This window comes from Muntiacus reevesi, chromosome 8 (assembly GCF_963930625.1).
Source record: "Muntiacus reevesi chromosome 8, mMunRee1.1, whole genome shotgun sequence".
In the NCBI taxonomy this organism is placed as follows: domain Eukaryota; kingdom Metazoa; phylum Chordata; class Mammalia; order Artiodactyla; family Cervidae; genus Muntiacus; species Muntiacus reevesi.
Genome location: NC_089256.1, coordinates 34100033 through 34106032, shown reverse-complemented (window position 1 = coordinate 34106032; position 6000 = coordinate 34100033).

Sequence of the window (6000 nt, the reverse complement as noted above, 5' to 3'; positions counted from 1 at the left end):
TAATACAGCAATAGGAAACTAATGCATATGTCAAGGAAACAGGATCCAGCTTGCTTTTATAGTAAGCATTCTGGGTGATTTGGGGGAACCTGGGTGAAGAGTATAAGGAAACTCTTCACTGAATGCAGTTTTCACAATATGGCTGAAATTATGTCCAAAGTAAGTTTTTAAAAAGAGAAAAAAAAATGTTTGCATAGGGAGGAATCAGCTCTGCAGCATTCCTCCTGTTCTCCACCTAGCCCAACAACTGAGTGTCCCTCTCTGACCTCAGAAAGAGATTGGAGTTTCATTCTCTTAAGTGGCTCTAACCTGGGCTCACCAGGAAAACAGAGAAAGCAGGAGAGGCCCGGCTTTGGAGACTGGAGCTGAGGACAAAGTCTAGCTGCCAAATGGTGGGTCTCCTCCATCAAACTTCATAACACAGGCGGCCAGTTTGGTGCCCTGACCCATCCATTGGCAGAGTTTCGGTTAATCCTCTCTGGGAAAGCTGACTCACGCTAGAGAAGAGACCTACAGACAAAGATATTCTGGGGCCACCTCGAGAAAGAGCAAGACCACTGAAGCCCAGAAGCTGGTAATATCCATACATACACTGCGGTAGGCAGGATGACACGTCTTCAGAGATGCCCACGGCTTAGTCCTCAGAACCTGAACATGTCAGTTTACATGATAAAGAGGAATTAAAGTGATAGATGGAATAAAGTTCCTAATTCAATGCCCCTAAAATAGAGAGATCATTCTGGATCATCCATATTGGCCTAATGTCACCACAAGGATCCTTAAAAGAAAGGATAGAGGCATTAGAGGCAAAGAGGGAAGTCAGAGGGAAAGGTGACTATGAAAGCTGGTGGGGGTTGTGAGAAGCTTAACCTGTGATTGCTGGCTTTAAGGATGAAGAACCATCTTTAAAGGGGACCCAGGGGATGAAGGCAACCTCTAGAAACTGGAAAAGCCAAAGAAACAGATTGTCCACTAGAGCTTCCACAAAAGAAGGCAGCCCTGCCGATACCGTGACTTTAGCCCAGTGAGACCCATGTTGGACTTCTCCCTGCAAAATTGTTAAGGTAGTATCTTTGTGTTGTTTCATGCCTTGCATTTTTGGTAATGTGTTCGGGCAGCAGTAGAAAACAAATACACACATACACAGCTTCTAACCGGCTTTATATAGTTTTCATCTTAAATATGAATCTATATCCAAGAATCCCCAGACACTTGAGAAGTGCTTCTAATATGAAGGACAAAGATAAAAACAAACAAAAGAAGAAACACAAACAATGCAGAAGGCCATAAAGCTTCAAAAAAATAAATAAAACACCAAAATGTTTCCAGAAAAAATAAATCCATAAAATAAGGACAGAATGCTATTTATTTATATATTGTATTTATCTTGGTATTTGCAAAGAACTCAATCCATGCCAGGTAATACACTTAGTGCTCCACAAACATTAAACCATTTAATCATTGTAACAACCTTACCAGTTAGGTTCTGTTATCCTTATTTTACAGATGAGGAAACAGACACAGAGAGGCTAAATAACTTGACCAAGATCACAGAGCAAAGCTTAGTTATGAATACAGGTAATGTGGTTCCAGAGTCCAGAGAAGAATATTTGGGAATTACAAATACAATGGCAGAAACTGAAAAACTACTGAAAAGGCTGAAATATATAGTTGAGGCAATATTTTAGAATGGAGAAAAATATGTAAAAAGATCAAAAATAGGAAAAAAAGATATAAGAAACTCAAGAAGTTTAGCATCCAATCATTTCAGAAAATGAGAAAAGGAAAGAGAGATGGGAAGAAATTTTTAAAGAAACCACTGGACTGTGGCAAGAATTTGAATATTTTTTACTCTTGTAATTTGCTGTCACTATATGTCCAGCATGAAGGTATTCTAAAGCTTGTTTCTTACCTCACTGATGATAATAGTTCCTACTGTTATTTCCTAGCTGATACTTAACTTGTTAATGTTTCAGATTTTATCTAAAATGATAAACATTAACCTAAAGAAAAAGAGAAACTATTGGAGAAATTTTTCAGAATATCAGGATTTGAATTTCCAGATTGAAAGGGACTTTGGAGTATCTTGCACAATAAATTAAAAAAATTATAGTCCATAGTAAATGCTATGGACTATTGGGCTTCCCCAGTGGCTCAGCAGTAAAGAGTTCTCCTGCAATGCAGAGACTCAGGTTCAGTCCCTGAGCTGGGAATATCCCCTGGAGGAGGGCGTGGCAGCCCACTGCAGTGTTCTTGCCTGCAGAATCCCATGGACAGAGGAGCCTGGTGGGCTACAGTCCGTGGTGTTGCAGAGTCAGACAGGACCAAAGTGACTGAGTATGCGCAAATGCATGGGCTGTTACTGTCCTCATACAGTTCGTGTGTTGAGACCTATTTCCCCACTGGATGTGGATGTAGGGCCTTTGAGAGTTGGATAGGTCATGAAGGTGGAGCCCTCATGAATGGGATCACTGTCATTATGACCTCAGAGAGCTTCCTCACCTTCCACACCTGTGAGAACACAGTGAGAATGCCACTGTTTATGACTCAGCAAGTGGGCTTTCACCAGACACAGAATCTGCTAGAGCTGGGACCATGGACTTAACTTCTAGAACTGTCAGAGATATATTTCTACTGTTTATAAACTACTCAGTATACAAATATCTTGATACAGCAGGCCAAATGAACTCAGAAGTCAAACCACACTGAAATTTCAAGATAGTACACATAAAGAGGCCCTAATAAGTTCCTGAAGGGAAATAAAATGATCCTATCAAGGGCCTGACAAAAATAATGACATCAGATATTTTTTCCAATGGTACCATTGAAAGCCAGAAGACAATAAAGCAATGATGTCAAAACCTTGAGAGAAACTTAGGTTCACTTTAGAATTCTATACCCAGTCAAACCACCAGTCAAGGGTGAGATAGAGTAAAGATGTTTTAAGAGATACCAGGTCTCAAAAACATTATTCCCATGCACCCTTTCTTGGGAAGAACATTGGTATAACGCCCAAGAAAACATGCAAGTGAAACCAAAAAAAAAAAAAGAAAACATGGAAAGGAAGAAATGAACAATTCCAAAGGTGGTGATGAAATGAGGTCTCCAATATAGCTGTGCAGTGACTCACCCATATGCAAAAAGGAAGATCAAGGGTGCTAGTCTCTTCAGTTCAGTTGCTCAGTTGTGTCCGTCTCTTTGTGACCCCATGGACTGCAGCGCGCCAGGCCTCCCTATCTATCACCAACTCCCGGAGTTTACTCAAACTCATATCCATTGGGTCAGTGATGCCATCCTACCATCTCATCCTCTGTCGTCCTCTTCTCCTCCTGCCCTCAATCTTCCCCAGCATCAGGGTCTTTTCCAATGAGTCAGCTCTTTGGGTTAGGGGCCAAAGTATTGGAGCTTCAGCTTCAGCATCAGTCCTTCCATGAATATTCAGGACTGATTTCCTTTAGGATGGACTGGTTGGATCTCCTTGCTGTCCAAGGGACTCTCAAGAGTCTTCTCCAACACCACAGTTCAAAAGCATCAATTCTTCAGCACTCAGCTTTCTTTAGAGTCTCCTAGAGGAACAAAAAATAAGAGTAACTGGTACCTAATGTGTTTGATTGAACTGGAGGCATGCTATGCTTTTTACAGTGTGAAGAATTAGTGATAGTTATGTAACAAGTTAACTTAAAAAAAAATGATGCAATTATTAACTCCAAGAAAAACCAAACAAGACATAAAAGTGTCATCTATAATATTTACAAGGTCATAATAAAGCAAATGCTGAAATTGAGTTTTTCAAAAGCTTTGAAATAACTATAATTAAAGGAGAGGGAATTGGGAAAGATGCCATTGTAAAGCCAAATCCTCATCTCCCAAGGCAGGAAGTCAGTAAATAACATTTAAAGTGAAAAATTAAAGATATAGTAATATAAGCTTGTCATTTTAAAATATGGAGGTAAATAGCAGAATAAACAACTAAAATAGTTAAAAGTGGTATCTCTGGGAATGGGGCATTCAAAGTTGAAGAAGTTGGAGCAGGAAAATAGTATTTCATTACCAACTTTGTACTATAATAATAACAGTACAATGTTTCTTTTCTTTTCCCCACTCATCAATTTATTATGCTAGGTACAAGCATCATTTAGATAACAATTAAACATGAATATCTTGAACAGGATTTAGTACATAGTATGTGCTCAGTGAATGTTGGATGTTGATGTTGCTGTGATCTTTGTTAAAGCTGCAACACTTAACAGCAGAACCAATCACCAATCTGCATAACAACCCTAAGGTATATTAGTTAATACTTTCCTATTTCTCCACTCAAAAGTAAAAATGTAGAGTGACTCAAATTCACTGAGCATAATACTCTCTAAGGACCATCCACATTGTTGCAAAAAGGATGAACTTCCTTCTTTTAATGGCTGAGTAGTATTCCATTTTATGTACTATATACATTGTATATATTAAGTAATGTATATTAAGCATATATTATATAATACATACACCATCTCCTTTATTCATTCATCTGTAGATAGACATTTAGGTGGCTTCCATGTCTTGGCTGTTGCATTTTCATATGCTAATTTGATTGGTGTACAGTTGATTTACAATGTTGGGCTCGTTTCCGGTGCACATCAACGTGACTCAGTTACACAGGTACATGTATTCATTCTCCTTTAGATTATTCTCTCAGGTGAGTTGTCACAGTGTACTGAGTAGAGTTCCTTGTGCTACACAGAAGGTCCTTACTGACTATCTAGCTTATACAGAGAGTGTGTGTATGTTCACCCCAGACTCCTGATTTTACCCCTCCCTTTGGCTATTGTTAAGAATGCTTCCATGAACATTGGGATGCATATCTTTTTGGATTTTCATCCTTTTTGGATATATGCCCAGGAATGGGATTGCTGGGTCATATGGATTGCTGGATGCTATATCGTTCTAATTTTTTGTAAAATTAATGTACACTTATTTTTAAAAATTACAAAGAATAAATGTCATTTGAAATTCTACTCTTTAGGTAGAGAATTAATCACAACTAACACTTGATGAACCCCTAACTATTATGTAAAAATATATACAATATTTTTGTCCTTGTTATTATCTATTAATCAGTTGGTAAAGAATCTGCCTGCAGTGCAGGAGACCAAGGTTCAATCCCTGAGATGGGAAGATCCCCTGTAGAACAAATGGCGACCCACTCCAGTATCCTTGCCTGGAAAATCTCATGGACAGAGGAGCCTGGTGGGCTGCAGTCCATGGGGTCACAAAGAGTCGGGCACAACTGAGCGACTAACACTTACTTACTTACTGTACACAATTACATATAAATTAATTATACTATTTATGCTACTTTATAATCTGCTTTCATCAGCCAGTAATATGGCCATGTTTCAATGACCAATAGATGTATATTTACAACATTTATCCAAAAAAATGCTTTACCAACATATACCATAAGTTATAAACCATTCCCCTTTCAATGGACATTTAAGTTGGCCTCATATTTCAATATTATATGCAACATTTCAGTGAGCATCCTTGTTAATGCGATATTGAATTCTTGATGTCCAAAGCCTCTTTTCTAGAAAGAATCCACTAGATTCATAATAGTCACCTCATTGCAAAACTTCATAATGTAAAATAATTTGAGATGAGCTGAAGTTATTATAAAACCTAGCTCCTGATCTTGGGTCTTGAGGTGGAATATAATAAAATGTTCTCTTATACAGCTTGTGTCAGATCACAGGAGTCTGCAATTTGGTGTCTATGCCTGCACAGATGCCCTTTTAAACTTATTATGCTATTATCAACCTACAGTACTATATTTTTAAAACACTGAGAAAATAATTTTCCCATAAGTTTTCTTAACATTATAATTTGATAGTTAAATCAGTCATCTATGCTTTGTAGATAAAAAATTTAAATAGTTAACATACGGTGTAATTTCTGCTGCTGGGTTTTCAATGTCCACCAACCCAGGGTTGAGCTGGGTAGGAACAA